Here is a 12,218-nt window from a genome sequence, read left to right on the forward strand (position 1 = left end):
CATCCCTGGATTCCGAACCAGACCTGTTCTCACCTGTGATTATAAACCAGAGGGCCTGGGGTTCTGGGACAGGCAAAGACTTGCCAACGGCCTTGTTAGCAGAGGACTAGCCGGCTGAGGCTGGACACACCCGCCGGTCCCCTTTGAAGTCTTTCCTTAGTCATCCCCAGTGCCCGTCATCATCTCTCCAATCCCTAAGAGTTGAAAGACCATTTAAGGCGTGCAACTTCAGAGTTCAGATTCTGAAGGTGGGCCTTGGGGAGATTATGTTTTTCTTTTGAGACAGGGTCTTGCTGACGTAGCTCTGACTGGAATTCAGAGAGATGAACCTGCCCCTGCCTCCCAATCGCTAGTATTGAAGGTGAGCACTACCATGTCTACATGAGATTTTTAAATTCTTTTTACACTTTTTAAAAATTTATTATTTTATGTATATAAATACAATGTCACTCTCTTCAGACACACAGAAGAGGGTATCGGATCCCATTACAGATGGTTGTAAGCCACCATGTGGTTGCTGGGAATTGAACTCAGGACCTCTGGAAGAGCAGTCAGTGCTCTAACCACTGAGCCATCTCTCCATGAGATCAGAGAACAGACCTCAGGATCATTCTCTCCTTCTACTATGTGGGTCCTGGAGAGGGAACTCAAGTCACCAGCCCTGACAAGCACTTGCTGAGCCGTCTCACCTGTGCCATGGGAAGACTTTTTCAGAATAGCTGTTTGGGAATACTTAATGTTAAATAGTATAGGACTGAAACAGTTCCACATGGAGATATGCTATGTACATGTATATACCATCTAACTATACTGTAACATATGTGTACATATGCACTGTGTTTGTGTATAACTGTCTGTTTGCGTGTATATGGAATTATTCAGTTTATGTTGGGTTTTTTTTGGGGGGGAGGGGGTGACTTCTTTCATGTTCACCTTTCATAATTATTTAGAAATGGTCACCTTTGTGGATGATTTTGCTGGGAGCCCAAATTGACTGTGACCTTGTTACACAGTGGAGGCTGGCCTTGAACTCCTGACTTTTCTGCCTCTACCTTCTTAAAGCTGGCATTAAAATCGTGTACTACCATTTCAGTTTTTTTGTTTTGTTTTGTTTTGTTTTGTTTTCAAGACAGGGTTTCTCCATGTAGCCCTCGGTGTCCTGGAACTCTGTAGACCAGGCTGGCCTCCAACTCATAGAGATCTGCCTGCTGGGATTAAAAGTGTGTACCACCACCATCTGGCTCAGTTTTTCAATATTACTAACACATGGATACTTGGGGCATGGCGAGGCCGGGGGAGTGACAAACAAGGGAACTAAGGAAAAGATGTTGTTCACCATGTTGAATGTGTTGATAGTTTCATGAGTGTATGCCTATGTCAAAATTCAACATTTGAAATGTGTGGTTTATTACATGTCAGTGATACAACAATGACAACTACTTCTGCACACACATGCACACGCACACACACACACACACACGCACACATGCACACACACACACTCAAGTCAGCACCATTAGACCGGTGGTTTAATAGACACTAATTGTTTGATTCAAGGTCAGATCAGGGATAGTGTTCACGTTCATCCCCACCCCTGAGTGAGCTGTTTCTGGGAAGGTGGACAGGCCAGTGTTTCCATTATGCCTGGCACTAAGTGCAACTAATATGCTGTGTGAACAACCCCAAGAAGGAGCTGAAAGGCAGAGAGAAGGCTCCCAGGCTAGGGAACGGCCCATCAGGGAATTCCCTGGCCTTTGTTCTGTCTCCTGTACAGAACAAGGAGCTGACAATCCCAACAGCCCCGAGGTGCAGAGATAAGAGCAGGAACAAGCAGAGCAAACACATAAAGCCTGTCCCTAATCTAAGTACCCCAGAAAGCGCTTCCTCACTAGACAAAATGTCTTGGGGTTGGGGACTTAGCTCAGTGGTAGAGCGCCCTGGGTTCGATCCTCAGCTCTGGAAAAAAAAAAAAAAAGACAAAATAAATGTCTTACTTAGTATCAGCTTACTCTGGGCAAAAAGCGCAGGAAAAAAAAAATCTGGAGTTGAATTCCCATCCTTAGTAGAGCAGGGAACCCTATAGTTTTCTGTACTTGCTAGGCTATCATTGAAGCACCCCTACTTTTTTGCCAGCTAATTATGAAGTCCTCCTGCAGCAGAAATAGGCATCCGTGTATGAGGAGCTGTCCCAATTCTTCCCCTCCGTGGTCGTTATCAGAGGAAGCACAGTGGATGGTGGAGACTTTCATGTGACCCAGGGGTCAGAAGGTATCCACGCCCCCCACAGTGGTGTCATGGAACTCTTCCTCCCTGCCCGACAGTGAGGAGCAACAGGTGTCAGCAGAGGCCAGCGAGGAACTTGTGCTTCTGCTCCACCAGCCTCAGGTTTGTCCTACTGGAGCGCAGCAGGGAATGTTAGCTGACGCAGAAGGCAATCCCCCAACCCCGCAAAAAATCAAGCTCTCCAAAAGCACCTATCTAGAGAACCAAAGACCCCCAAACCAAGTTTTCTTTTTAATGCAATCAATAAATTCCAATGCGGAAATGACAGAATTGTCAGTATTCTCTAGTGAGGTGGCAGAAGAGGCCATCATGAAATGCTCCAGTGCCCAACTACAGCAGTGCTGGGGACAATGCTCGACTTCTCAGTAAAGAGCTGCAGAGATGGCTCAGTGGTTAAGAGCGCTGGCTGTGCTTCTTCCAGAGGGCGTGGGTTTGATTCCCAGCACTCACACGGTGGCTTGCAATTATAACTCCAGTTTCTAGGGAATCTGTTTCTGCCCCCTTTTGGCCTCTGCAAGCACCAGGCACCCATATGGTGCACAGACATCTATGTAGGCAAAACACACATTCCCTTTTTTTTTAAATTCTTTTAAAGAAGCAGAAGAAACAAAAGAGCTCCAAATGGAAATTTTAGAACGGAAAAGACACAGTGGCTGCCATTGACAGCTCTGTGGGTGTCTCAGCTGCCGAAACCAGCATCTAAAGAGAAAACTCTCTGAACTGGAAGAGGGAACAGTAGGACTCCCCATAAAACACTAAAACAAAAGTGATCACAGCCTCAGAGATCTTTAAGAGAGCGACATCTGATATCAGTGCCAGTAGAGTCCCTTGGAAAAATGCAAAACAGGGAACTCGATGGCAAACCTTGGGATTTGTGAAAGGAGACAAACCCTCAGGTTCAGGGGCCAGGTGAACCTCAAACAGGACAGCGCCAAACCTAACACTTAACAGAATTAAATGACTGAAAGCCAAAGAAGAAAAACCTTGAAGATAGCCAGGAAAATAAAATGGATGCATTACCTATGGGACACAGTGCTGGTGACAGAAGCTCTCGTACAAGAAACCATGGTGGCCAGAAAGAAAAGGAATAATAGTTTTCAAACGGGGAAAGAAAAGAGCTGTCAGCCCAGAATCCTATATCCAGGGGGAATGATCTTCCAGAATATAAAGCAAACCTGATGTTTTTTATCCTAAAAGTAAACTAACGATATCGACCCACCATTAACCTTCTGCAAACAAGCAAGGAAACAAGGTACCATAGACAATCGGGAGGCACACAGAGTGGGAGCAAACACTGGAAAAGGAATGACTTTCCTTTTCTTATGTAGTATACGTTAGTATATAATAATAATAATAATAATGTACAATGATGTGTGAAGTAGAAACTGAAGAGCCCCTTGCAAAGGCAGTTGTAGGGTTGGGGATTTAGCTCAGTGGTAGAGCGCTTGCCTAGCAAGTGCAAGGCCCTGGGTTCGGTCCCCAGCTCAAAAAAAAAAAAAAAAAAAAAAAGCAAAGCCAGGTGTGGGGCACACACGTGAAGGAATGTTCTCCTGAATCGGACACAGGTGAAAGGATGTTTCACTAAGGCAGACACAAGTAAAAGGATGTTCTGCTAAAGCAAGCACGTGAAAGGACACGTGACGAAGGATTCTTTGCTAACAACACCCATGGATTGGTCCGCTTTACATTGTGTAGTTGAGCTGCATTTGTCAGGACTCCATAGAGAGAAACGCACCCTTTTGGTGTATGCTGGGGCTTTTTGCTGCTCCCAGTCTCGGGGTGATTGACAGAGTGATGTCAGCGGATACACACACACTCACATGGAGTTTTGCTAAGACAAACTCATGTGCTGAGGGAAGACCGGTGGAGAGCGCATGGTGTTTGGAGGGAGCATAAATAGGAATTAACGGACAGTGACAGAGACTGGGCTTGCTGGGAGAGCTCTGCAATGCTTCTTGGTCGCACACCTTTGCTGATCTTCCCTCTGTTGAGAGAGGCATCCCTGCTGGTCCAGGCCCCTCCTGCTGACTTGTGCTGATTTGGCTGAGGTCTGGCTATTTCTGCTAGGTCACCAACTGCCACCGACTGCTGCTATTCCAATACTACTGAACTGGACTGCTGGTCCCCTTGAATATAATGATATAAGTAGTTTTAAATTGGAAAATGGAGGGGCTGGGGAGATGGCTCAGTGGTTAAGAGCACTGACTGCTCTTCCAGAGGTCCTGAGTTCAATTCCCACAACCACATGGTGGCTCACAGCCATCTGTAATGGAGACTTGATGTAATGGAGATTTCTGGTGTGTCTGAAGAGAGTGACAGTGTACTCAGATATAATAAATAAAAATAAATCATAAAAAAAAAAGAAAAAGAAAATGGAGTCAAGGGAGCTCAGCAGGCAAGAGTGTTTGTTCTCAAGCCTGAGGGCCTGAGTTTGAATCCTGGAGAGTCGAAGGAGAGAACCAGCTCCTAAAGGTTGTCCTCTGATTTGCGCACAGACACACAGACACATACACACACACAGACAGATACACACAGAGACACATACACATAGACAGACACCTGCACTCACATTGTGGCATGCATGTCCCCACAGACATATATACAATATAAGAGAATTGAGTAAAAAAAAATACATAACAAAAGAAAATTAGAAAGCTAGGTATAGGGGCTGGGGATTTAGCTCAGTGGTAGAGCGCTTGCCTAGCAAGCGCAAGGCCCTGGGTTTGGTCCCCAGCTCTGAAAAAAAGAACCAAAAAAAAAAAAAAAAAAAAAAAAAAAAAAAGAAAAGAAAAGAAAAAGAAAAAAAGCAAGCTAGGTATAATGGTAGATGCCAAAAGTCACTGAATTTGGAAAGTGGAGGTAGCAGGATTCAAGGCCAGCCTTGGCTATGCAGGTTTGGCTAAACGAGACCCCTTTCCTCACTTCTTTAAAAATAGAATAATGTTTTAATTTTTTCTTTAGATTTATTTTATGTGTATGAGTGTTTTGCCTGCATGCATGTCTGAGCACCACATGTGTGCCTGGTGCTGCAGAGGTCAGGAGTGGGTGTCAGATCCCCTAGAATTGGAGTTGTGGATGGCTATGAGCCATCATATGGTGCTGGAGACCAAACTCTGGTGCTCTCTGCAAGAGCAGCAAGGGCTTTTGGCCACCACGCTATCTCTTCATCCCCCTAGAAAAGGATTTTTTAAGAACTGTGGGCTTGGGCTGGAGAGATGGCTCAGTGGTTAAGAGCACTGACTGCTCTTCCAGGGGTCCTGAGTTCAATTCCCAGCAACTACATGGTGGCTCACAACCATCTCTAATGGGACCTCATGCACTCTTCTGGTGTGTGTTTGAAGACAGCTACAGTGTACTCATATAAATAAAGATAAATAAATCTTTATTAAAAAAAGAACTGTTGGCTCTAGAAAAATTCTTACTTCAAGAGGAAAATCAGGGCATAGTCACAACCAAAGCAAAGCACACTCCAGTCATGCAATATCTGGGATCCACTCACAATAGGTTTGGGTCACTTCTCCAGCTCTACCCACTGTAGCACAAACAGCTCGTCACGTAGACTCCAGCTGGCTCTACCCCACAGCTGATGCTGTTTTTGGTGGTACGGGACTCTCCAAAACTGCTGGTGTCTTTGGCTGAAACTGGGCTGCACTTTCACCAACAGCTTCTCCTAAGCTCTCTTCCTGATGCCAAGCCTCAACGTCTTTGCCTGTTGAGTCTTGGCGTCTTCAGTCCTGGTTGTCAACTGCCACCGAGGCTGCACTTGCACCAGTGGCCTCTTCTGGCCTCTCACAGCGCCACGCCTCAGCTGCTCCTGATCCCCTTTGTGCCTTTAAAACCAGCACCATCTGGGTGACTCTTACACACTACCAAGTCCAGCTGACATCACAAGGTACAACTGGGGCTGCCGCTGGAACACAGGTTCTCTGTGCTCTCAGTGAACACGTCCAGAAATGTTCACTTCAGTGATTCAGGTCTCTTCTGAATCATCACTAATCTCTTAGCTCTAGCTAGCCAGCTTCAGTTGTCCCAGTAACACTAAGGTTTCATGTCAGTTGTTATGGTCTCTTGTTAAATCACAGCTGATTCTTCAGCTCCAACTAACCAGAACCACAGGATCTTAAATCAAAATAACAAACAACCCTGACAGAGCCTTTAATCTTCCCTTACAAGCCAGGCCACCATCCTCCACATTGCCCTTGACACTCTTATCTTCCAAGCTCCTACAGAACATCCCCCTGAGGTCTCAACACTCAATACCACCAACTCGAGGCTACACCTCACAATGGGCTGGGCCCTCCTGCCTTGATCCCTAATTAAGAAAATGCCTTACAGCTGGATCTCAAGGCTGCAGTTCCATAAGGGAGGCTCCTTTCTCTCTATGACTCTGGCTTGTGTCAAGTTGACACAGAAAACCAGTCAGTATAGTAGCTTTTAGCCCAAAGTTACAAAGTCCTTCCACAATCCTCCCCAAAACATAGTCAGGTCTGTTAGAGCAATACCCCACTCCCAGTACCAACTTCCTTAGTCAGGGTTTCTATTGCTGTGATGAAAACACCCGGACCAAAAAGCAAACTGGGGAGGAAAGGGTTTGTCTGGCTTACACTTCCACACTGCTGTTCATCACTGAAGGGAAGTCAGGACAGGAACTCAAACAGGGCAGGATGCTGGAGGTGGGAGCTGATGTAGAAGGCATGGAGAGGTGCTGCTTACTGGCTTGCTTCCCATGTCTTGCTCAGCCTGCTCTCATTTAGAACCCAGGACCCCCCAGCCCAGGGATGGCATCACCCACAATGGCCTGAGCCCTCCAACACTGGTCACTGATTAAGAAAATGCCTTACAGCTGGATCTCAGGGAAGCATTTTCTGAACTGAGGCACCCTCCTCTCTGATGATGCTAGCTTATGTTAGGTTGACAAACAAACCTAGCCAGTACAGTGGCAAATGACGTGGGTCAGGTGTTCAAGACCAACCTCAACATATAATGAGTTTGAGGGTAGTCTGAACTATACCAAACTGTCTAAAAGAACCCAAAAAAACAAAAAACAAAAAGCTAAACCAACGGCTTCCTCCGACCCCAGCCAAACCCCAAGGATCATCATTTTATTTACATTTTTTTTGTTTCTTTGAGACAGAGTCTATGTTGTCTCAGGTGTCCTGGGACTTCCTGTCTAGTCCAGGTTGGCGTCTAAATCACAGTAATCCATCTCCTTCGGCTACTACATGCTGAAATCCTGAAATCCTAGACACATGCTGCCAGGCTTCCCTTAGGATCAGAGGTCTAAATGCAAAATCTAAAATTATGAAATTTGTGAAATAAAAAGAAGGAAATGTATTTTCTAGACTGGCTTCAAAAGGAAAAATGAATAATGCGTCCCTTATAAAACTGTAAGTGGCTTTGTTTCATTAGAGTATCTGTTGAGCTGGGAGGTGGCTCAGTGGCATTCCCTGAGTTTGCTTCCTTGCACAGAAATAATGGAAGGGAGGAAGGCAGGAAGAGAGGGAGAGAGAGAGGGAGAGGGAGAGGGAGAGGGAGAGGGAGAGGGAGAGGGAGAGGGAGGGAGGGAGGGAGGGAGAGAGAGAGAGAGAGAGAGAGAGAGAGAGAGAGAGAGACTGAGAGAGGGACTGAGAGAGGGGAAGAGAAGGGAAAGGGAAGGGAGCAGAAGGGAAGGATAGGACTGAGAGACCTCAGTGGTTAAGAGTTCTTGCTGCTCCTCTAGAGGACCTGAATTTGGTTCCCACCCTTAGTGAGTGACTCACAACCACCTATAACTCCAACTCCAAGGGATCCAACACCCTCTTCTGGCCTCTGTAGACACCCACACACATGTGCCATTCACTTACAAGCATACACACACACACACACACACACACACACACACACACACAGAGAGAGAGAGAGAGAGAGAGAGAGAGAGAGAGAGTAAGGAAGGGATACATTAAATATACTGTAAGAGGAAAAGAAACTAGAGAAAATATTTGCCAACCACATATTCAGAAGAGGTCCAGTACTTACAATATGTTAAGAGCTCTCAAAAATCAACAACAAGAGGTAGATAATCAAACTAGAACTTGGAAAAAACAGCAAGAAATGTTTCACCAAAGGAAGAATACAAACACTATCACATGAAAATGCATTCCATATCAGGACCATTAGGGAAACACAAATTAAAACCACAATGAGATGTAACTTTTCATTGTCAGAAAGTCCTCTGAACTGAAAAAGTAGTGAAGCAGCCAAACGCTGGAGAGCATGGGGTAAATCATTCCTTCACTGTGGTCAGGGAAGGATATAACTGTTATATTGACAATTAAAAAGCAGTCTAGAAGAGTGAGTTCTAGGACGGGCAGGGCTACACAGAGAAACCCTTCCTCAAAAAGCCAAATAAATATAAATAAATAGTGACATCCCGCAATGATACAGCTCAGCATTGTGTCTGTAGCATTTAAGGAAGAGGGATAACATGGGTTTACACAGAAACCTATACATGACATCCATAGCAGAAAACTCAGAGACAACCCAGATGTCCTTGAATAGTGCATGAATAAACAGATGGTGGTACGCCCATACAGTGGAATGCTAGGAATACAGTACAATACATTACAATACAATACAATACAATACAATACAATACAATACAATGTAATACAATACAATGCAATGCAATACAATGTAATGCAATACAATACAATGTAATATGATATAATCCACCCGCCAAAGCAGCTACTGATTCAAGCTGTGACTTGAATAAATTGCCAAGTCATTACCAACTGAGCAGAATGGACTTTCTGGACATAACTGATAAATCCAGCTATTCTAGAGGCTGAGGTAGGGTTACACAGTTAAGGCTGACCTGGGCTACACAGTAAGTTCAAGGCCAGCCTGGGTAACTTCCTGAAAGCCTATCTTGAAATATAAAGTAAAACAATAAGACTTGGGGCTGGAGAGATGGCTCAGCAGTTAAGAGCACTGACTGCCCTTCCAGAGGTCCTGAGTTTGATTCCCAGCAACTGCATGGTGGCTCACAACCATCTGCAATGGGATGCTCTCTTCTGGTGCGTTTGAAGACACCTACAGTGTACTTACATATAATTAAAATAAATAAAATCTTTAAAAAAAATAAGGCAGGGATGTAGCTCAGTGGTTGAACACTTGTCTACTGTCTGAGAGGCCAGGGTTCAATCACAATTTTAAAAAGTTACTGAGTAAAAAACTGCCAAGGATTGTACTTTTTATGATTCCAGCTGTGGAGCCTTCTACCAACTGTAGAAATGGGAAACATCGAGCCCCCCCCACCCGGGAGGGGTTACAGAGGAGGAAAGGGAAGTGAGTATGACTAGAGAAGGGGCAGTTTATGGATACAGAAACTCCTTATGGTGACTTCAAGTTGCCAATATCCTGTACTATCACTTTTCAAGGTAGGAAATATCAGGGACTCAGATACTATGTGTTTTTTTCTTAAGATTTATTTATTTATTTAAGTATATAAGTGCACTGTAGCTGTCTTCAGACACACCAGAAGAGGGCATTGGATCTCATTATAGATGGTTGTGAGACACCATGTGGTTGCTGGGAATTGAACTCAGGACCTCTGGAAGAGCAGTCAGTGCTCTTTTTTTTTTTTTTTTTTTTTTTGGTTCTTTTTTTCGGAGCTGGGGACCGAACCCAGGGCCTTGCGCTTCCTAGGTAAGCGCTCTACCACTGAGCTAAATCCCCAGCCCCCAGTCAGTGCTCTTAACCACTGAGCCATCTCTCCAGCCTCGATTGTCTCTGTGTTTTGTTTTGTTCTGTTTTGTTTTGTTTTTTCTTTTTTTCGGAGCTGGGACTGAACCCAGGGCCTTGCACTTGCTAGGCAAGCGCTCTACCACTGAGCTAAATTCCCAACCCCGATTGTCTCTGTGTTAAGCCATCCACCTGCATGTGGATCTACAAACAACCACGTAAGTGTAAATTCAAAAATTAGTTAAAAATTTGGGTATGGTGGCACTTGGGAGGTAGAAGATGGCAGATCAATTCAAGGTCAATGCCAACCTGGTCTACATAGCCAGTTCCAGGACTGCTAGAGAAATCCTGTCTCAAAAATGAAGAGGAGGAGGAAGAAGAAAAGGAAGAGGAGGAGGAGGGGGGAGAGGAGGAGGAGAAAGAGAATTTAGATAGCACAGTGGGTAGAGGGTAGATATTGGGTAAAAACTCTGAGAGAGAATGAAGTTTAGGAATCCCACTTAGAGATGATAATTCTAAATTTCATTATATTATTACAATTAATTTTGAAGTTCAGGGAATTGAACCTAGAGAAGGTTCTTTCCTTCCTTCTCCCTTCTCCTTTCTTTCTTTCTTTCTTTCTTTCTTTCTTTCTTTCTTTCTCTCTTTCTTTCTCTTTCTTTCTTCCTTCCTTTCTCTCTTAGAAGTGGGATCTCACTAAGACTGGCCTTGAACTCATCAGCTTCCTGCCTCAGCCTGGAATTATAGACGACAAGTAGAACGGGGCCAGGCTAAGAGACCTCTTTTTTGTTGAAACTCATTTTGTCCTTTGTGACCGTACGACTTCTCCAACAGTGTTCCAGGATGAAAGCAGTTGACTGTGATGGCGTGAGAGCTGAGGACTTTATGAGCTGCTGTTTGAAGTAAAGCAGGGGGGTCAAGTTTGGAAGATGCATGGGAAGGTCATGAGGTCATGGGAAGGTCAGGAGGTTCAGCTTAGCATTGAGGAAGGAGAAAGCCATTTCCTTGTCCTGTAGCCCCATGGCTTCCACTTAACACACATTTTAGTGACAATCCTGGGATATTTTAAGGGGACAGAAAATGGCTCCTTTAGTTTGCTGAACAAGGCTGAGTCTCTGATGTTCTAGCAGAGGGGGTGGGGAGGTAGGGTTTGGGGAGGGTATGAGGCAGGGGATATACTCTGTGCATGGGTACTGAGTTCTTGACTCCTTCATGCTCTAGGCTAATCCCTCACAGACGAGAATTAGACTTGGGCCTTCTCATTTCTCAGGATTTCAGTCAATTAGGTACAGCCTTTTGCTTTGTATTTATGGCCTAAAGAAGGGGTTCTCAGATGTCAGCATTTGACAGAAGCACCTGGAGAAATGTTGAATAGATTCCTGCCTGAAGCTCCCACAAATTCTGACCTCTGGAGTCTGGAGTGGGGGATGGAACTTATTTCCATGATATCACCAGAACTTCTAGTTGAGAGACCAAGCTTTTGAATCCACTGATGTAAAAGGGCATAGATGTAGCCAGGCATGGCAGTAAAAGTAAACTCCGTGTCCAGAAGATGGAGGCAGAAGGGTTGCCGCAAGTTCAAGAAAAACCTGGGCTACTTAGCAAGACCCTGGGCTGGGGATGTGGATCAGTGAGTTCCCAGCACCCAGTCAAAGCCAGGTACAGAAAGGTATATGTTTGTAACCTCAGCATTGTGGAGCTGAGACAGATCCTAAGACCTAATGCCCCACTAATGTAGCCTAAATTGTAGAGCTTCCTATTCAAAATACAAGACGGAGAAATAGCTATCTGGAAGACACCCAGACTTACACACACACACACACACACACACACACACACACACACACACACACACGACCTAGTCTCAAAAAATCTAAATACATAAATGAAAGTTAAAAAAAGTAAAAACTAAAGTGTGGTGTAAATAAAAAATAAAAAGGGGAAAATAGATGAGTGCAGCTGAGTATGCGACCGGGGAAGTAGAGAAAGTCCTGGGCAGGCCTGGATGGTAAGTAGCAAAGGGAATCACTAGCCAAGAGGGTAGCAGGGTATTGACTCTTGAATTGGGAGGTGAGGTTCAAAGATTGGGAGTTGATAGAGGGTTCAGCCTCCAGCAGATGTGAGGCAACGTAGGTTTGAATTTTGGAGCTCAGTGATGACCTGGTGCGACTGAGATGGGTACTAGTAGTGAGCAGAGGGCCGGGCAACCAGGC

The sequence above is a fragment of the Rattus norvegicus genome, chromosome 19 (genome assembly GCF_021556685.1).
Source record: "Rattus norvegicus strain SHRSP/BbbUtx chromosome 19, alternate assembly SHRSP_T2T, whole genome shotgun sequence".
Taxonomy (NCBI): domain Eukaryota; kingdom Metazoa; phylum Chordata; class Mammalia; order Rodentia; family Muridae; genus Rattus; species Rattus norvegicus.